The 21,453-nt window shown below is 54.4% G+C and overlaps 2 protein-coding genes across 8 annotated transcripts in view; one reads left to right on the forward strand and one right to left on the reverse strand.

Moving 5' to 3' along the window:
- The window catches only part of LOC117652337 (potassium voltage-gated channel subfamily KQT member 1-like), a 152,988-nt gene extending 141,530 nt beyond the window's left edge, over positions 1-11,458 (reverse strand). For all 6 annotated transcript variants that reach the window (XM_034397174.1, XM_034397173.1, XM_034397177.1 and 3 more), the window contains exon 1: positions 11,153-11,458. The gene's annotated coding sequence lies outside the window, so the exon portion shown is untranslated. The remainder of the gene's footprint in view (positions 1-11,152) is intronic.
- The window catches only part of LOC117652339 (zinc finger protein 157-like), a 93,767-nt gene that overhangs the window by 47,026 nt on the left and 25,288 nt on the right, over positions 1-21,453 (forward strand). The window lies entirely within an intron of this gene.

Raw genomic sequence — 21,453 nt, forward strand, 5'->3', positions numbered from 1 at the left:
AGGGCAGAAGGATTGGGGTCTGTCATTCTGTAACCTCGTGTGAGAGAGAGAGAGAGAGAGAGAGAGAGAGAGGGGGGGGGGAAGAGCGAGGAAGGAGAGAGAGAGAGAGACAGAGGGGGGGACGGGAGGTGAGAGGAAGAGAAAGGAAGAGCGAAAGAGAGAGAGAGAGAGAGAGAGAGAGAGAGAGAGAGAGGAGGGGGTGAGGTCCCCGTGTGGTGGAATGAGGCCCCCATGGTCGAGGCAAGACAGCAGGGTGTGCTCTGGTCTTTTCTAAGCTGCTTAGCATGGGTGAGAGAGGTGGAAACATATTATATTTTTTAGGATATCTGCATTTTGATGGAAAGACAACAAAGATGTAACTAAAACCCTAAATGAAATCGAAGTTCGAAAAAAAAATCTAACGATCATGATCATTGGGGACCACAGGGAGCATCTGCGACCGTTCCTGATTTCGGTGGTTAGTGGACCCTCATTTAGAAAATGACATTCTGAAGAAAAGCCGAGGGGTGACCCACTGTAAAATTTTGTGTACAATGATTGTGTGAATGAGCAAGAATGTGCAAGATTTCTGGCGTTTTTGTCACACATGTTGCCTACTTACAGGTGTTTTTTGCCTCCTGAATGTGGAATGTGGTCCAATGAATGTGGGTAGCTGTTCCCCCCTCGAGAAAAGCGTAGTTGGATTTTTGTAGCGCAACAAGACTTCAGGCTCAGGAGGGGGGGCTAGGCCGGAGGTCGCGGCCTAGGGCTGGCCATGTCTAGGGCCGCGCCGAGGGCCAGGCCGGAGGTCGCGGCCTAGGGCTGGCCATGTCTAGGGCCGCGCCGAGGCCAGGCCGGAGGTCGCGGCCTAGGGCTGGCCATGTCTAGGGCCGCGCCGAGGGCCAGGCCGGAGGTCGGGGCCCTAGGGCTGGCCATGTCTAGGGCCGCGCCGAGGGCCAGGCCGGAGGTCGGGGCCCTAGGGCTGGCCATGTCTAGGGCCGCGCCGAGGGCCAGGCCGGAGGTCGCGGCCTAGGGCTGGCCATGTCTAGGGCCGCGCCGAGGGCCAGGCCGGAGGTCGCGGCCTAGGGCTGGCCATGTCTAGGCCGCGCCGAGGGCCAGGCCGGAGGTCGCGGGCCTAGGGCTGGCCATGTCTAGGGCCGCGCCGAGGGCCAGGCCGGAGGTCGCGGCCTAGGTGGCCATGTCTAGGGCCGCGCCGAGGGCCAGGCCGGAGGTCGCGGCCTAGGGCTGGCCATGTCTAGGGCCGCGCCGAGGGCCAGGCCGGAGGTCGCGGCCTAGGGCTGGCCATGTCTAGGCCGCGCCGAGGGCCAGGCCGGAGGTCGCGGCCTAGGGCTGGCCATGTCTAGGGCCGCGCCGAGGGCCAGGCCGGAGGTCGCGGCCTAGGGCTGGCCATGTCTAGGGCCGCGCCGAGGGCCAGGCCGGAGGTCGCGGCCTAGGGCTGGCCATGTCTAGGGCCGCGCCGAGGGCCAGGCCGGAGGTCGCGGCCTAGGGCTGGCCATGTCTAGGGCCGCGCCGAGGGCCAGGCCGGAGGTCGCGGCCTAGGGCTGGCCATGTCTAGGGCCGCGCCGAGGGCCAGGCCGGAGGTCGCGGCCTAGGGCTGGCCATGTCTAGGGCCGCGCCGAGGGCCAGGCCGGAGGTCGCGGCCTAGGGCTGGCCATGTCTAGGGCCGCGCCGAGGGCCAGGCCGGAGGTCGCGGCCTAGGGCTGGCCATGTCTAGGGCCGCGCCGAGGGCCAGGCCGGAGGTCGCGGCCTAGGGCTGGCCATGTCTAGGGCCGCGCCGAGGGCCAGGCCGGAGGTCGCGGCCTAGGGCTGGCCATGTCTAGGGCCGCGCCGAGGGCCAGGCCGGAGGTCGCGGCCTAGGGCTGGCCATGTCTAGGGCCGCGCCGAGGGCCAGGCCGGAGGTCGCGGCCTAGGGCTGGCCATGTCTAGGGCCGCGCCGAGGGCGAGCTGTTTTTCTTGAGGAGCCCCCAAAGGGAAGGTGCAAGACACTCACCGCACGCAGCAGGGCACGGATGCACTCGCCAGCAGTCGGGCCAGCTCATTCGTACGTCCAGGTTTCCTATTTTCTTACACTGGTAGAAAAAAAGTACGGGGAGATCCTTACAGAGAACCAGTACGGAAGGTCCGTACCTTTTCTGTACCCTATTTTCCGTACATTTTCCGTACCAAACCACGGATTTTTTGCAGAGCATTTCCCCCTCATTTTTCTGTTCTCAAAATTTGGATTGTTTGGGCTGTCACCAATTTTCATGAGGTGCAAATAGAGAGCATGACAGACGTACTGTCAGGTCACAAGAGTGCATATCCCCTCGCTGCAGCATAAACTAAAAGCAGCAAAAAAAAAAAGCGCATGGCCTCGTCTTCTTCATGGATCTCTTGAAAAGTGCATGGGCACGGTCCGCGAGGGTTCAGTTTCCCGCCCCCATCCCAGGCTCCGTCATGCGAACGTGTCATCACGTGCCAGGCAGTCGGAAATAAGGCCCCGTCACGATGTGTGAGCCCCATTGGCGCTTGGCGGCGCTTGGCGGAGCTCTGCGGAGCTTCGCCGACTAATGAGCAAGCACGCCACAACAAGGGGCGCCCCTTTTTCGCCGTCGAGCTGGCGAGCAAGTCACAGTGCACGCGACGTGCTCCCGGCGGGCTGCTCCCGAGAGTCGCCCTCGTCGCACTGTCTCTCCGGCACGCCCCGTGAGCGCGAGAGAGACAGCGCCACGAAAACGACCCACGGAATGGCATTGCTAGAACACGGCCAAGCACATGCACGGGGCGCTACGAACATGCACGCCGGCATCAGGATCACTCTTAATGTTGTACAGTGAAGATTCTCCATATTATGGTGAAAATGTTCCATATTATGGTGGTGCAGCTGACTTCGTAACATCCCATTGAGAATTCACTGTACCTTATAGATATTTTGGCGAATTTCGTTGGTATTATGAAGAAAATCTCGACCATAATATGTCGGTGCAGCCTTTCACCGTAAGACATTTGAGTGATCATCTGACAGAACAACGTATCTTCACAGGGAATCCCACAGTAGATAGGCTGTTATGTACGAAGGCCTCACATTTCCAGTGATTACTTTCCTCGAACGAAAGCCCGGAGTCGGCCCATTTCCCGTCCGAAGAAAAAAAGGAAACAAATCAGGGCATAACGTGCGGGGGCAAAGTTTTCGGCGGGGTAGTTTGCAACTCTGCGGTGAAGGGAGGGCCAGAGGCGTCCGTCTAGCGGAACAATGACCCAGCATTTATTTTATGCAGGGCTTTCGACTCCCTCGCTGACGTCGCCCGCGACTCTGACGGACCTTCTTCCAGAGGACATCACGGTCCTCCAAACCTCCTCCCTCCTCTCTCACTTTCCCTCGGTCCTTTCTCTCCCCCCCTCCCCCCCCCCCCCCCCCCCCCTCTCTCTCTCTCTCTCTGGGTGCTGCTATCACTTCCCTCATCCCTGCTGGCATTCCAGGACAACGTCATCAAAGCTGCAGAAATGATGGGTTAAGGGAATTTGGTGGGCTGGCACGCGGCAGGCAAGATTGTAAGAGAGCCTTTCTGGGAGAGCTGGAAGCTTCGGGCTTCCGAGGTCGTAGAAGGCGCGGCCGGCGCGGCGCGCAGTGCGCTGACTTAGTTGCAAAGCGGCCAGCGGTTCGGCCGCAGCATCCGCATCTAAAAACGTTTCGGCGACGGATTCAAACATTTCTTCACTGATTGTGTGAAAGAATCATCTTGGTTTTCCCGGGATGACCATGAGAACAATTTCCTAGGGGATTGTGTGAATTCCTTAAGTAGAACAAACTATTGCAACAAGAAAACGAAAGGCGGCAACACGCACTGTGCGAAAAAACCACAGTGAATCCCGTTAACTTTTTTGCCGGGATTTACTGAAGTTCAGAACACAGGATTTACCGTGCCTGGCTACAGTATCTACTGTACCTGGTACAGGATATTCCGTACTCCACCCCTGTGGTACAGTAAATACCGTACAAAGTACAGTAGATCCTGTTAAAAAAGTACAGTAAATCCTGTACTCTGAACTACAGTGACAGCTGTACTAATCACTACAGGATTTACTGTGATTTTTTCCCACAGTGCGTCACCGTTGCTCAACAGTCGCGGAACGAACGTGATGACCTATTCGTTGGAATGTGAATTTTGCCACGTTCATTTGAACTCTGTCACATTCGTTTGAACATGACACGTCTGTTCGGACGTTGTATTCGTTTGAGCGTGGATCGACATTTAAGTGAATGTGATAATCACATTCCAACGAAGGTCACTAAATTCACATTCGTTGATGAATAACACTTTAGACGATTTGTTTACCATCTGTTTTTTTTTTCGTCTTTCTCGCCAATATCCAACAAGCCAACGTGAACGGGAAGAGGGCGAGGGGTGAATCACTAGCGTTCTCATGTGTACAAATAAGCCCGTACTCAGTGTACTCACAAAGTTTGAAAAGAGCAAAATTCGCTCCGTTTTTTTACACGATTTGGCGTTGTGTGTCACCTTAACCACTAAAACAAGCAAAAAAAATTGTTTAAAATGTGAAATGTATAAGTGTTAGAAGGTGTATTCTCCCGTACTCATGTATGTACACCAGAACGCTGACACTGTGGCAAAAAGGTACGGAAAATTCTGTTAATTTTTTTGCCAGGATTCTCCGTAGCCCTCTTATCAATATTCTCCGTAGGCTCTTACAGTATTCTCCGTAGGGCCACACAGTATTCTCTGTAAGTCCGCACAGTCTTCTCCGTAGGACCTGGAAGACTGTATAGTCCTACGGAGATTACTGTAGGGTCCTACGGAGAATACTGTGCGGTCCTACGGAAAATACTGTAAGAGCCTACGGAGAATATTGAAAAGGGGGCCACGGAGAATTACCACAAGCTGTTGACAGAATTTTCCGTAGCTTTTTGCCACAGTGGAGTGATTCGGCCTTCTCGGAAGAGGGTGTCTGGTGCTGGGGGCTTGCCTGGCGCGCCGTGGCGGCTTGGCGTCGCAGACTCGTCTTGACGGGGCTGCACCCTGGCCGAGCGCGCCGTGGCGGCTTGGCGTCGCAGACTCGTCTTGACGGGGCTGCACCCTGGCCGAGGGCGCCGTGGCGGCTTGGCGTCGCAGACTCGTCTTGACGGGGCTGCACCCTGGCCGAGCGCGCCGTGGCGGCTTGGCGTCGCAGACTCGTCTTGACGGGGCTGCACCCTGGCCGAGCGCGCCGTGGCGGCTTGGCGTCGCAGACTCGTCTTGACGGGGCTGCACCCTGGCCGAGCGCGCCGTGGCGGCTTGGCGTCGCAGACTCGTCTTGACGGGGCTGCACCCTGGCCGAGCGCGCCGTGGCGGCTTGGCGTCGCAGATCGTCTTGACGGGGCTGCACCCTGGCCGAGCGCGCCGTGGCGGCTTGGCGTCGCAGACTCGTCTTGACGGGGCTGCACCTGGCCGAGGGCGCCGTGGCGGCTTGGCGTCGCAGACTCGTCTTGACGGGCTGCACCCTGGCCGAGCGCGCCGTGGGCTTGGCGTCGCAGCTCGTCGTTACGGGGCCTGCACCTGGCCGAGGGGGTGGGCTTGGCGTCGCAGACGTTGACGGGGCTACCCTGGCCGACGGCCGTGGCGGCTTCTCGAAAGACTGTCTTGACGGGGACTGACCTGCCCGGGGCGCCGTGGCGGCTTGGCGTCGCAGACTCGTCTTGACGGGGCTGCACCCTGCCCGAGCCGCCGTGGCGGCGGCGTCGCAACTCGTCTGACGGGGCTGCACCCTGGCCGAGGGCGCCGTGGCGGCTTGGCGTCGCAGACTCGTCTTGACGGGGCTGCACCCTGGCCGAGCGCGCCGTGGCGGCTTGGCGTCGCAGACTCGTCTTGACGGGGCTGCACCCTGGCCGAGGGCGCCGTGGCGGCTTGGCGTCGCAGACTCGTCTTGACGGGGCTGCACCCTGGCCGAGGGCGCCGTGGCGGCTTGGCGTCGCAGACTCGTCTTGACGGGGCTGCACCCTGGCCGAGGGCGCCGAGGGCGCGGCGCGCCGTGGCGGGGCGCGCACACCTTCCCCGCTCATATCGCCGAGCTCCAAACTACTTTGACACCTTCTCCAACTTTGGACGGCCCGCTCCGCTGCGCCCCGCGGCAACTGATGCCGCTTCTTAGCCGAGGATGCCGGAGCCGAGCCACCGCCGGCGTGCGCGGCGCGCGTATGAGCGCGTGTACGTGTGAAATTATTAAAGGTCCAACACTCCAGAAGTTGCCATGGTTGGTGGAAATCCACCCAGGTTCTCTCAAGGGTCGCCCGCGCAATTTCTCATCCGGCAGGGATGCCCTTCCACGCCGCAAATACCAGTCCACAGAGGCGCCCTCGTATCGCCCCTAATTTCATTTGCAACGTCCTCTTTTCCTCGCGTATTATCTTTCGCCTCTGCGCGCGTCCCACGGGGTGCTCGGCGGAAACTTGCACGCCCACACGCCCCCACTCACTCTCTCTCTCTCTCTCTCTCTCTCTCTCTCTCTCTCTCTCTCTCTCTCTCCCTCTCCCTCTCCCTCCCTCTCCCTCTCCCTCCCTCCCTCTCCCTCTCTCCGTTACTAAACCACTGGACACACGTATAGTAGATGCCCCGACGTCCCTGGCGAGAACGCAGCATGTTTGGACACAAAAACGCGGCACGCGCGCCGTCTCCAAACACCCTGCGTTATTTGTATTTGGAGTCAGTCAGCACAAAAACAGCGATCTCCAGCCACAATATCGCCCGACGAAAACAAAAGAGAATACGATAAATCTTTGTGCGGCAAATATGGTTGCTGACTTGCCTGACAGGGAAGCAGGAGGGTATTACTTCGTTCGGTACGCGTGGGTGAGAGAGAGAGCGGGGGGGGGGGGGGGGGGGGGGAGAGACTGAGAGAGGAGGGAGGCGGAGGGAAAGGTTACACAACAAGAAGGTCTGATTGGCCCGCTCCTCCCCTAATGCTCGTATTCGTTCGATGCGAGGGTCTCTGTGCTGTCTGACTCCACACACGCACTGAATGTATGTGTACCTTAATTATTGTCCGTAAGAATTGACATGTTCAAACATCAGAGAGCTTTGAGCAATTTTTGGCATAATTTGAGTTATTTCTCTATGATGTACTTGTGTTAGTGAAAATGTACCTAATTTATGTACAAATTTCTGCCTAACGTTGACATTACACGGCAATTAACTCTTCTGCACCAACATTTGAAAAGCATTTCTCTCCCCCCACCCCTCTCTCCCTCTCCCTCCCCTCTCTCTCCTTCTCTGTCCCTCTCCCCCCCCCCTCTCTCGCAACTGCCGCCCGTCCCATGCGTGCGACGGAGACACGGTGATGAAACCAGTGTTCGGGAAATGGCCGCTGCACCAGAGCACCACTAACCGGTTGCTCCAAATTAGCCTTTCTTGCTGAGTAAGGTTGGGGGGGCCTTAGAGGCTGGCGAGCCTTAAAAGCCACGCTGCCATGCAAGCGAAAGTGTGTTGACGTGTGCGCGTCGCTGGGCGTCGCTGGGGCCGTGGAGGAGGGCACTGTCATCTTAGACCAGGGGGCGCTAAAGGCTCGGTCAACATGCCCTCGCTCGCCGAGCCCGGCTAGCCCGCAGGGCACCGCGGGGCCACCAGCCCGCAGCTACACATCAGGCTTTTGGACTTAGACGAACAGCGGACAGATCACCGCGAGGGGGGCAACCACTTGTCATTTTTCCGTGCAGAAGATTCTCCGAAGACTTAATTTAAGCGGAAACTTAACAACATTTTGCGGGATTTTGATGGGATTTTGCGAGGTTTCGCCCGATATCGAAGGGATCTCACGAGATTCTAACAGATCTCAACCTTCTTTGCGCAAGATTTCGACTATTTAAGTTTGCACAGGATTTGAAAAAAAAATTGCCCTCGGATCGCTACGTTTCCTGTTTTTCAACGAATATGGGATGTCATATTCGTCAGAGAGTGAATTTAGTCTCATTTATAATGATTGCACATTCCTTTAGATGTTGATCTACGCAACATAGCAACACATTTGACTCTAGCAAGTTAAGTTTTGGTTATGCACAAAATAATTGTTTCCAGCTGGTAACAAAAAAAAAGTCCATAGGCAGAGCGCAGTGTGCAGAGCGCCGATTTCATAACATTCCCCTCTTTGCACCAATTGTGCCCAGGAGGTGTTCGGGCAGTGTGTTATACGGCTCAACAAATATTGGATGGAATGGATGAGTCGATGAGCCAATCTACCTCTTTGTGTGCGCGATATGCGTTGCAGCGCACATGTGGGGTCCACAATAAACCCGATTTATCTGCCCAAGTATTCACTTAAAACATTAAAAATTACCGAAAATACATTTTCGAAAAGTTGTAGAATTGTATTTTTTCTGTCCACATTAAAAGGTGTGTTTTTCTTTTAAAATCGGGCGCAGTGCGGCTTTGAGCTTCGTTTCGCTGGAATGAACCGCCTCGCTTCATCTAAGGGGTCTTGTAAAACGCAGATTCCTCGATCGCTACAAATTTAAAAGGGATTTAACCCTAATGCTCTGCGTGCTCCCAATAGTGATCCCTTTCGCACAGTTAGAGTCAGACTGCAGGTTGCAATTTGTGAAAACGGTCCGCAGTGGCGGTCTCGCGACCCCTGCCCCGCCTCCCGCTGGTCTAGCTTCATTCACTGAGAGTCGTCCCGTTGGAGCCAATGCAGCGCGCAAAGCGCCGCAAAGCCCAGCGGACTGATTCCAAAACCGAGCTTTCGTCGCTCTGTCTCTCTCGCAGCCTCACGGACCGCCCCGTGAGTGCGACAGAGACAGAGCGACGAACGCTCGGTTCAGCCGGCAGCGCCATCAGCCGGCAGCGCCATCATTCGCCTTTTCCGCACTAATTGCTTTTCACGATTCGCCGAGCCGCAAGTGGGAAAGGGACACGCGTCGATTTGCCGCCGCGAGCGAGGAGAGGGACGCCGGGTGAGGCCTTTCCTCCTCTTAGTTAAAACGAGCTTTAAAAGAAACATGTTTTTTTCATCATCAGAAGACACTAAATTCTACAATTGTGTACGAGGTCACACTTTTTTGAGCATCCGAACCTTTCATGATTTTCATACGCAAAACTACACATGCTCTCCCCTTTTATGTGCAAAATCACGTACGAATTCCTACGAAACGTCCATCTGCTTAAAAAACTGTGACCTCTCAAGAACATTGCACTCTCATTCCAAGTACGTGACAACACGACAGAATGTCACGTTCGTTTGAAAATTGTTTCACATTCGTTTGAATGTGAACAAGCAAATTTTTGGCCGATTCACATCCAAACGAATGTGACACGAATGCTCGAACGAACATGACACTTTGTCACACACCCTGAAAAGTGGGTTCTTGGCGTAAGGGTCACTCTTATTACTAGCACCAAATACTCTTGAGCTAAGCGAATATCCATTGTGGCAATGAAATACTCTTGCTGCCGTCCAGAGTATCTCTACGGGCAAGACCACCCTTTTCAGGGTGCATTCGTTTCAACGTGATGTCACGTTCCTGGAATGAGAGTGTGAATTGGGAACACGTCCTGTCGACCACGAGGGAGCTGTTCCTTTGGTCTTGGATTAAAATTGAGGCGTTTGCCGAACGGGGTGGAGGTGCGAAGTAAGTTGTGTACACCATACCAATAATAGTGGGCCGAGGCGGGGCGTGGCGGGGGCCTCGTAATCGTAAAAACACGAACCGAAATAGACCGACAATGACCGCACCGAGTCCGAAATAAGGCGTTGCCCCCACCACCACACTGTGCTGCGGCGTCTGCCCGACCAACCAACGTTATTAACTCGGCGCCAGTAGTTCCAAAGATGGAACCGCAGTTTCCGGTTCGCGCGTGGACCTCATTGTTGTAGTAATCGGAGCCTATGGGCTCCACAGCCATACCAACGCATAGCGGCCAACATTAAGACCAAAGACGACATGCGCGCACACTTCATGCTTAAAAAAAAAAAATTTTGTGCGCGGCGTCACAGTTTCTTTGACGAGTGAACTTCCCGAAGGAATTTGTACGCGACTTGAGTCCAAAGTAAAGAAGAATACGAAGATATGTGCAGTTTTTCGAAAGAAAATAAGTTTACCTGCGCTACAAAGTGCTACGTCTAACAAGATTGGATTTAAAATTTAATGTGAATCAAATAGACTATCACAAGTTGCGTCTGTGTGTGTGTGTGTACGCGCGTGCAGGGGTTGAAAGGGGAGGGGGTATTAGGTATTGGAAGAAGCTGAGCACGTCGCACACGAGACTACAGCATTGTTAGAGAAACTATATCCCCGGTGACCGCGTTCGTGTGTGTGTGTGTGTGTGTGTGTGCGGTGGTGGTAAAGGGGGGGGGGGCACGCGCATGTGTGCATTGTACGCTCAAAAGCTACCATGCCATGGGTTCCTGTGTCCCGCGGCGCCGGTTCAGGTATTAAGCGAAGGTGGCGGTAAGGTCGCCATGAACGACGAACCCCCCTACCCCTCCCCCTTTTCACGCGCACACACACGCACGCACACACACACACAGATTGTACACCCCCGCGGCGCCGATCCACCGTCGTGATCCACGACTACACAGTAAAACCAGTTCCCGATTTCCCCAGGAAGCCTATGGTAAAGACATAGGCGATTTCCCGGGAGATCTTGGGAAAACCAGGAACCGTTTTTACTGTGTAAGGGGCCATCCTTAAAATACTTCCAAAAGTATGGAACCATAAAATGTCGGCGCAGCCTTCCACTGTAAGACACCTACAGTGCACTATTACGCAAGTGCATAGCCCCGACCCAGCGCGTCCGGCATCACAGTGGGCCAGAGGGCCAGAGGAGGCGGCAAAGACGCGTTTGCGCTCCAGAGTCCCGAAATAGGACTCGAACCGAACGTGTGACTCACCACCAATATTCCTCGTTCGGAGAGCAATCCACTGGTGGGGTCACACGTTCGGTTCGAGCCCTGTTACCCAACTCTGGAGCGCAAACGCGTCTCTAGAGGTTTGGCCGCCTCCACCGGTCTTCTGGCCCACTGTGCGCAGCCGATGCGGCGGGTGGGGCCCAGAATTAATTGACGCATTCGCCAAATGTTTGGCCGGGGTCTGGCTCGCTGGTGCGCCCGGGGCCCTCGGCTTCGCCCTCGGCGAGGGCTTGGGGAGGGTCCGGGGAGCGGCGCGCCGCGGCGTGTACACACGTACCTTCACTGGAAAGACGTAGATGGGGTGCCCGGGGCTGGAGTTGTGGGCCGTCGTCCGGCGCGGTCGGGCCTCGGCCCCTCCATCGTGGAGCGCGTAATCCTGAAGCCGTCTTGCAGTGTCACTAACACACGCAGAAGCACACACACACACACGCACACACAGTCACATGGCGGCGGTCCGCTTCGACACGAGGCCTGCGGGAACGGGTGCGGACGGCGGCGGAGTCTTGGGCGAGCTAGACGCCGACCTTCATGGCGGCCGACGGGGTCCTCAACAAGTCGCCCTCCTCGCACGGCCTCGCAGGGCCTCGGTGGGCGGCGGACAGGGCGCGCGGCGGCCGCGGTGCGAGAAACGGCTCGGCGAGGCGCGCGGCGCGGAGGACGGGCGGCGAGCGCAGCGGGGCCCGAAGCGAACTCTGCCGAGGCTCGACAGCCAATGCGCCGCCTAGCGCCGCCTAGCGCCGCAGTCCCCCGGCGGCCGGGCGGCGCCGCGCGGCGTGGCGGGACGGGGCGCGGTGTCGGGTGGCGGGGTGTGGCGCGGCGCCGCTACCCCGCTCGGGGCGCATGGCGGCGTAGGCCGGTGTAAGCATGGCGCCGGAGAAGAGGGAAGAACGACATCAAGCCGCGCGCCCCTCCCACGCCAACCGGCATCCCGGCATCGCTCAAAATTCAAAGCTTGGCCGTTCCTCTCCCCACTGCCTGACGGCCTGACGGCCTGACGGCCTGACGGCCTGACGGGCTGACGGCCTGACGGGCTGACGGCCTGACGGCCTGACGGCCTGACGGCCTGACGGCCTGACGGCCTGACGGCCTGACGGGCGACGCGACCGCACCAGCTGCTTCCCTTGTGCGATCGCGCCGAGCCGCGCGGCCCTCCAGCACGCTTCCAGCACGCCTCACGCTTTCGGCATGCCTCTGGAACGCTTCCAGCACACCTTCTAGCACGCCTCCAGCACGCTTTCAGCACGCCTCGAACACTCCTCACGCTTCCATCAAACCTTCTAGCACGCCTCTAGCTCGCCTTGAACGAGCCTCACGCTTCCAGCACACCTTCTTGCACGCCTCCAGCTCGCCTCGAACGAGCCTCACGCTTCCAGCACACCTACCTGCTAGCACGCCTCCACCACGCTTTCAGCACGCCTCACGCTTCCAGCACACCTTCTAGCACGCCTCGAACACGCCTTACGCTTCCAGCACACCTGCTAGCACGCCTCCACCACGCTTTCAGCATGCCTCTGGAACGCTTCCAGCACACCTTCTAGCACGCCTCCAGTGCGCTTTCAGCACGTCTTCTGGCACGCTTGTAGCACACCTCCTATCACGCCGCTAGCACTTTTTCTGGCTCGATTTCTAGCAGGCCTCCGGCACTCCTCTAGCGAGCCTTGAGCACGCTTTCTAGCACCCCTTGAGCACGCTTTCTAGCACGCCTCTAGCGAGCCTCGAGCACGCTTTCTAGCACGCCTCGAGCACGCCTCGAGCACGCTTTCTAGCACGCCTCGAGCACGCTTTCTAGCTCGCCTTGAGCACGCTTTCTAGCACGCCTCTAGCATGCTTTCTAGCACGCCTCGAGCACGCCTTCAACACGCTTTCTAGCACGCCTCGAGCACGCCTCGAGCACGCTTTCTAGCACGCCTCGAGCACGCTTTCTAGCACGCCTCGAGCACGCTTTCTAGCACGCCTTGAGCATGCTTTCAGCAGGTCCTCTTGAACGCTTTCTAGCACGCTTTGAGCACCCCTAGTGCACGCTTTCTAGCTCTATCACGCTTCGAGCACGCTTTCTAGCACGCCTCGGCACGCTTCTAGCAGCCTTGAGCACGCTTTCAGCAGCTCTTGAACGCTTCTAGCACGCTTCTAGCACGCCTCGGCACGCTCTAGCCTTCTACGCCTCGAGCACGCTTTCTAGCACGCCCGTGCCAGGGCACGCTTTCCAGCCTTTGACGCTTCTAGCACGCCTCTGAGCACCTCCGCAGCTTTCTACTCTCTCGAGCACGCTGCCTAGCACGCCCGTGGCCCGTGGCACGCCTCCCAGATGGCCAGCCAAAGGCGAGCGCCTCGTGGATCCGCATTTCTCTCTCTGAGGCGAGGCTGCCTAGCACGCCCGTGGCCCGTGGCACGCCTCCCAGATGGCCAGCCAAAGACGAGCGCCTCGTGGATCCGCATTTCTCTCTCTGAGGCGAGGCTGCCTAGCACGCCCGTGGCACGCCTCCCAGATGGCCAGCCAAAGACGAGCGCCTCGTGGATCCGCATTTCTCTCTCTGAGCCGAGGCTGCCTTTGGGGGGTTTATCGCGTTTCGTTGCACACGTACAGCACCTCGTCCTTCCTGTCCGGCCTCCGGTCTTTTACCTGTCACCACCAAATCCCCCGCCAGATGGCGCTTTTCACATCCCTCTGTCAACAAACTTCATCTCGAGGATTAGGCTGTATCGCCGACCATCTCTTGCAGCCCTCGCGGTCTATGGCGTACAATCCTACACCCCGACTCGCACAAACAGAATCCGATTAAATCGGAACTTGAGGTGGTTTACCGTTAACACGTTCAAGCCCATTTTGGTGGTACATCGATGTATCACCCTTTCATGGTCATTCATTTTCCCATCCCTAGTTAAGATAGTCACCCAGCGCCCGGGCGAGTAAGGATTGTTTTGCAGAGCGCGCCGGAGAGCAAGGTTGGTCTCGTAGCGCCCGGGCGAGTAAGGATCATTTTCTCAGGAGGGTCGATTTGACTAATTCTCCAGACTCCGAGACCCTACCCGTTCAGTAGCGGTGTCATAAGGCGTTTGCAATATTTCCGTGTTTCAGTTTCTTTTTCTGTTTTTTTTTTTATTTTTTATGTACGTGTTTGCCACCTGGGGCCTCAGCGCCTGCGAACGTCGGGTAGGCAAGCCCGTAATACACGCGAGCTCAACGGGTGGCCCACCGCAAGTTCGCAGGCGCTCCAGGTCGCGCGGAGTGGAGAGCAGGCAGTTCTCGACGAGACTTTAATCTTTCTTTATTTGGCCAAGGTATATAGACCGGTGGGCTCTGTTTCGTCATTGTTGTTCCTTCCATGATAAATTACGACTGTTATTCAACGATATTGACTTTGCATAACAAATCTTTTTAAGAAAATTTCTTCCATTTGCTTGAGCTGTGAACTAGGCTACGCACCCCAGCAGTGGGTAGGCCTAACTACGATTCAAAATTTAGGGATTAAAAGACTTTTCTCTAGCCTGTGGTGACCCTGATCTTCTCAGTGTCTTTTTTCTTCGCTGTTGAAGGCTACACGGAGGAACTCGGAGCTGCGACCGAGGTAATTGAAACGTCTTCCATCGATGATACCTCACTCAAGCGGAAAATTGCTGTTCAAAAGCATGTGGGTTTCATCCCAGAGCGCGTCCGGGTGTGCATAAAAAGTATTCAATAAATATTACGGAAAGTGATTCCTATGGAAGGCTGAAGGGAGGTCAGCACCGTCCTTGTACGGTCGGGAACTTACCGTCCTGCTACGGTCAGTGTGGACAAATGCGTCTCACCCTTCCCAACCTCATTTTCTATTTTCAGTGTTGGTTTGCGTACAACTGAATGAGAATGGCACCTTATCCTCATCCACACGCGACTGACCCAGTCTTTCAGCGCACTGTAAATTTCGTACGATGAAAGGCTGCATCAACATATTATGGTGGAGATTTTCTCCATAATACCAATGAAATTCGTCAAAATATCTGTAAGGTACAATGTATTTATTCTCAACGGTACGTTATGAAGTCAGCTGCACCACCAATATGGAACATTTTCACCATAATGTGGAGAATCTTCACTGTACTACATTTAGTGCGGTCCAGCGTTTGTAAATCATCCAAAAATTATTCACCAATTCAAATTTTAAGAAAGGTAACACAATGCTCAAAGGACCGTGACACTTCTTTATATTTCTTTCAATGTGATGACACAGTGGGAACGTTTGTTTTGGTCACCACTCATTCCGTTTGTGGCCCGCGGCCGCTGTTTGCATGCAGTGTACAGTGCTTAGGACGGACAAAGCCAAGGCACGGCTGCGGCTCCAGTGGTGGATTGGCGGTGGTGAGCGGGGGAAATAGCTTGGCCACATCAAAGGATTCGTAAGACCCGCCTTCCCCCTCCCCTTTAGCAGGAGTGCCCAAACACTTGTGCCACTAATTGCGAATAAATGTCACCACAACACATTGATTAAGCGGCAGTTGTAAAAAAAGAACTTTTTATATCTTTTTATAACAAAAAGATCAACGCAAGCGGCATGAGATTTGTCCCCGCTTAGTTTCGGTCCGCTGCGTCTCTGCAGTTCCAGTGGCGACGCGGGAGGGCCCCGACTGAACATAGCAAGACACCATTACTCATCCTTATGGGGCCTAAGTGACACTGCACTGCCTTCGTTACACGGAGCAGTAAATCCCCCTCCCCTCCCACACACTCTTTGCCACCAACTTCGCAAAACACCTTAAAATTCTTCCGGGGACCTGGTCGTTGATCTAGGGGGTTAAGATGCCGGTGGCAGCCCAAAGCGCTGTGACGCGAGGCGCAAGATCCCTTCCCTCTTCCTCTTCCCAGCGATTTGGAAATAATGGTTGTCTAGGTCCACTGCTTCAAATATCGCGGAAACTCTCAAAGACCTTTTTTGGGAAAAGAAGGCTCCCACACGGAAAATAGACGTCTATAGATTAAGCTAGACCGTCTAGATGTGGTCTTCAAAAGTCTATCTACGTCTATAGACAAATTTAGACAATCTATAGATGATCTTTAGTGTCTATAGAGATCTATGGACTGAAGTAGACGGTCTATAAAGGATCTAAGGCGCCTCTAATTCGTCTATGTCTAACTATAGATGCAACTGCAGACGTCTATAGATGATCTTTCTTGTCGAAGTTCATCTAAGGACTCACAGGACAGATCTACCTGATATCTAGCAAAGGTCTATCTGCAGATGTCCACACGGTAGATTTCATGTAGACAGCTAAGGTCGTTGAAACATGGACGTCTAAAAATATATCACATGTAGACTATCTATAGATGCACAATGATAGACTTTATGCAGACGCCACAAAGACTAATTTCCGTCCCAACTTCTTAGGTCAGCCCATAGCGTAGTGGGTGAGATCTTGGTCTGCAAAGTAGAAAGATGTCTTTCTACTCTTTAGATAAGGTACTAGACGGATAAGCTTCTCTTAACTGCCACGAGAGCGCGCCACGCGCAAAGCACGTCTGCCCGCTCGCGGTGACGACTCCGTGAGCCAGTTCTGTTATAGTCTCTACGCCGTTCTCCTCTTCTTTGAAGAGTCCTCTTAATATAATCGCTCTTATGGCGTGAGGACCTTACAAATTTTTGGATGTGGCAAGGGCTGGTAGTGCCGTACCGGCAGCGTTCCCTTGCTCGGCCCTCCAAATCCCCACATCAGGTACGAACTGCCCTATTCGATCTAGATACTACTACCGTCCCAAGCGGGAACCCTACTCGCGTTTTGACCGTTGATACCTTCGTAGTGCTCTACTTGGTATGCAGGGGCTATTCTGAGTCCGTCGATTCTAAATCTATCTGCAGACGTCTACTAGAGGAAAAGTAATAGACGTCTAATAGACGTCGCAAATTCGACCATTAGATTATGTGTAGATGATCTACATGTAGATGTCAAAAGACCTCTATTAGACTCATCTCCATCTACAAATAGACGTCTAATATACGTCTTTTAGACGTCTTTTTTCCGTGTGGGCTCAGGTTTTTATGAATTTTCAAAGACTCGTTATTGATACTCGGCGAAATAGAGCGTAATAGTTGGGTAACAGGTTTTGAGAGTGCATACACCCTCGCCGATGGTAGTTGTCAAGACTTTACATGAGGTTTCATTTTGCGGTGACAGCCGGTCCAACGTAGAGTCCTTAGTCCAACAGTGGGAGCTTTGAAGATTTGTCAAGGTACCGTGGACACCATCTTGGGGCCGCTTGAGACACACTTTCAACCCCGAGGGGGCAACCACTCGCGAAGTCCTGTGTACACTTGATTTGCCGAAATCTTGCGCGAAATCGATAGAAATCTCGCGAAATCCCTTCGAAATCTGGTGAAATTTCACGAAATCCCATCAAAATCTGGTGAAATCTAGCGAAATCCCACCACAATTTCACGATATCTGGCATAATTTTGACGCAAACTCACGCAAAATCTTGAGAAATCTTAACGAAATCCCTACTTTTAAAGAATACTGCGTAAAAAAAAATTTCGAGTGCTTGCCCCCTCAATCAACCTCCTATTTGGTCACGAGGCTACCACCAAACAACATGCACATCTCAAGATAATACCATTTATTGACTTGAGATTTAGGTTAAGGTCATGAAATGAAACTAAAATTATAATTCTTTAGAACAAAATCATGTGTCTCAAATGACCCTAAAGTGGTGTCATAGTCCCCAAGTTTGCGGTGTCCAAATCTGAAGCCTAGCAACCAATCCGTCGAGTAAGTTTCTTTACTTTTCGGTCTGAAGGATGGGATGCCCGACCGTGACCTTTGCCAAGTCGTGAACTTGGCTGCTCAGAAGCCTTCTGGGAGGTTCGAACCACGCTGTCGGGCTTCAAATTCCAGCGGGCCCGCCGACCCCCCGGCCGAGGGCTATAACCCACATCTCCCCTCCCCCAGTGGCGGCCGTGGCCAACGAAACGTGACGCAGGCCGAGGGAAGGGCCTGCCCGCCCGTGCCGAGGCATTGCCTTGGCGTTGGCGTTGCCGGGTTCCCAACCCACCTGCCCTATCGCACCTCCCCTTCCGTTGCGTTCATTTATTTCCCACTGGGGACGAAAGGGAAAATTCCGAGATGAAGGCAAGGAAACACTGAAACGGAACGGACCGTGTGCGCGCTCTAAAACGGCAGCGCGCCAACACACAGCAGCTGCCGAGGTCTTTTTCCAATTTCTACGCACTAAATTACTATGCAGCTTTTTCGTGCATACCTTGGCGCGGGATTGAGCACACGTGTGAAATTCACGAATTCGTGCACACAATCGCACAAGGTACTGCATAACAAACCCCATTTTCATGCCTTGCTACACACGACATGCATTTCAGAAGCTTGCACAAAAAACTTCATTATGTAGCATGTAAGTAAGGGGCAAAAAGCAGCCCTACAGAAAACCTAATGACGAGTTTCCAATAACTTCCATCAACTATCCATTCGCAGCTCGATAGGATTGCGGTGTGTTTTTCTATGGAATTAATTCTAAAAATGAACAAACAAAACCCATGAGAAATCTCAAAGTGCAGTGACATTTTAATTCTTTTTTAAAATTTTTGATTTAAATTTGTTTTGATTTAAATTTGTTTTGATTTAAATTTGTTTTGATTTAAATTTGTTTTGAGTTAAATTTGTTTTGATTTAAATTTGTTTTAAATTTGGAAGAGAACATGGAATGCAATTTTAAGTGTACTGTTAAACATAAATGTTACCAATAATTTTCACACCAAAGGGCGGGCGCAACAAGAGTCCAAAAAGTACAGACCACGGCGCTACCAGGTTGCTATGCACGCCACTTACCTAGCGCCAAACTTCAATAGCCACCCATCTTGCTTGATGCTGGACAAATAATAACTTCGGCGATGGGGTGAGCGATGTGCGAAGCACAGTGGTTAAAATGCTGCGTTCCTGACTGGCAGCGAGACTAGTACCATGAGCATATTTTTCGGCAGAGGCAACCGACTTCTTGACGAGGAGAGGATTAGTAGCGCTGGCAGTGCGGGCACCATGGTCCTCCGGTAGCTCAGTGGTTAAGAGCACGTTGTGGGAAGCGGCAGGTCCCGGGTTCGGGACCGATAGTATTTACATTTTTTTCGGCCACCAACTGCTTGGGGAGGTATATCCAGAGAAGATGGTACCGGCGCTGGCAGGGCGGGTGCCATGGCGACCCGGTGGCTCAGTGGTTAAGAGCATGATGTGGGAAGCGGCAGGTCCCGGGTTCGGGACCGGTAGTATACACAATTTTTTCGGCGACCAATTGCTTGGGGAGGTATATCCAAAGAAGATTGAGTACCAGCGCAGGCAGGGCGGGTGCCATGGCGTCCCGGTGGCTCAATGGTTAAGAGCATGATGTGGGAAGCAGCAGTTCCCGGGTTCGAGACCGCTCAAAGTATCATTTTTTCGGGACTAGATTTCTCGAACGGCAGCTCAAGAGGAGTTGCGACATCGCCGCTGACAAGCTGGTTCGGTGGCTGAGCGGTCAGGGTGGAGGAGTTGACTAGAGTCGGCACTCGGGGTCGCGGGTTCAAATACCCAGTGTGACCCCTCTGAGGTAAGGCCTCTGAATCTGGACTCTCACTGTACCACAGAAACCGTGCGTACTTCGGGTGAGCCAGCCTAATACGAACCCACTAATCTGTCGAATTGCGCGGCAGGGAGCGTCGGATGAAGGCCCGGTTCCCATAAGAACACCGAAGCTGATCGGCGGGTCTCCTTGAGACTTTCGTATTGCCACTTTTTGCCGTCGATTTTTTCGTTTTTTTGTTGAATATTTTTATTCAATTTTTTTATTAGGTAGGCGAACTATAGGTAGGCGAAAAATGGCAATATTTTATTGAATATTTTTTTTCAATATTTTTATTAGGTAGGCGAAATATAGGTAGGTGAAATAGACAGGTAGGCGAACATTTAGGTGGGAGAAATGAACAACTCCCCGCTTTTGTCCGCGCAGGCTGTGCCTCATTGCCAGCCAGCCAGCCACACGCACCAGCCCGCCCCAGCGGCCAGCCCCTATTATATTGTTAGGATACGCGCTTGGTTTCTAGACTCGAGAGTAAAAGCACGCTGACACCTTCATGTGTATAGTATTTTTAAATATGTTTCAAGTGTGGTGATGGTATCATCTGCTAAAAAAAACTACTAAGGTAATTCCTTTTGCAAGAAGGGCTTTCAGTGGGCTGCCATGCCCGAAATTGAGTAAGAAAGTGTATTAAATAAAAATTAAAGTCGTTACACAAGGATTTATATGCATGCATGATTCGTTGCATTTCACTCCACCCAATTTCGGGCATAGCAGCCCACTGAAAACTACATAGTAATTTGACGGCGATGGCGCTCTGCTATCGCCCCTCCGTGGCAGCGCTGCCGCTAGCGGCTTCGGTAAGTGATAGGCCGGCACCTGTTGGCTGCAATAGTCATGGGCGGACGCCAGGCTGGCCGCGGTTGTAACTCGCGGCAGCGTGCCCACACTGCATAGGCGGGGCGGCCAGGCCTGGGCCAGGAGGCCCCGCCAGGCCTCGCAGGGGAAATCACAGCGGCAGTGCAAGACAGTGGCCGAGTTCGGGCCCCGCGGAGGTGTGAGTGAGACGGAAACGACTCTCAGTCCGCGGGCAGCCAGACCTCGGCGGCGGGGCGCGGCGGGGCGCGGTGCCCTCGCGGCCCTGATTACCTAGACGGCGCGGCCCCGCACTCGGCCTCCTCGCCGAAACGTCGCTGTCTCTCTCGCACACGGACGGGGCGCCGCACGAGTGCGAGGGAGACAGAAAGACTCTTCCGCATCGGCCGGCCCTCAATTAGAAAGTAAAGAATGGCGCGGGAAAAGGAGAGCCGAGAATGTGCCACCCCTTTGTGCCGGTCCGTCCGGACGCGGGGAGCCGCCCACACTGGAAGTGCGGCTGTGGTGAGACCCAAAGTGTGGTTACCGCATTCTACCACACGTACAAATGTGGTAGTACACCCCGTCAAATAAGTGGTGTACAAGCTTATTGGCTGAGCGATAGCGAAGCCCCTTACTCAGGTGCGGTTGAAAAGTTTTTCCTGTCTGCGTGCGTGCGTGCGTGCGTGTGTGTCCGCACTACTCCTCCTGAACGGCTCGGCCGATCTCGGTGAGATTTTGCACACTTTTTGGGTATGTCCTTGGCTCGGCACACGCGAAATTTCACCATCCTAGCTCAACTGGTTCAGTTTTTATAGCCGAAGAACACATAAAAAATGGCGAAAAAAACGAGTTTCCCGCAGGCAGATTACTTCTGTCTTGAGGAAAAGGGGGTGGGGGGGGGGCGCTGACCATGGCACTCATTTGACCACACCAGTGGTGCGGTCTAGACTGCGTTTGGTTTTTCAGCGTGTAGAAGCCCGAAGCCCCGCGGCGAGTACAAGACTCACCTTTCCTTGTTCTGCACGCGGTGGGTCCGGCGCTGCAGGCTGGAGCCATGGCTGGAGCCGTCCACGGTGCCCATGACGGTGGCCACGCCCGTCTCCTCGCAGGCCGGGTAGCCGTCCACGGAGTGCTGGTCCTCGTGGTAGTCGTCGTGGTAGGCGAACTCGACCCGGGTGCCCAGCTTGCGCGGTCCC

This window comes from Thrips palmi, unplaced genomic scaffold (genome assembly GCF_012932325.1).
Source record: "Thrips palmi isolate BJ-2018 unplaced genomic scaffold, TpBJ-2018v1 HiC_scaffold_7, whole genome shotgun sequence".
Classification (NCBI taxonomy): Eukaryota; Metazoa; Arthropoda; class Insecta; order Thysanoptera; family Thripidae; genus Thrips; species Thrips palmi.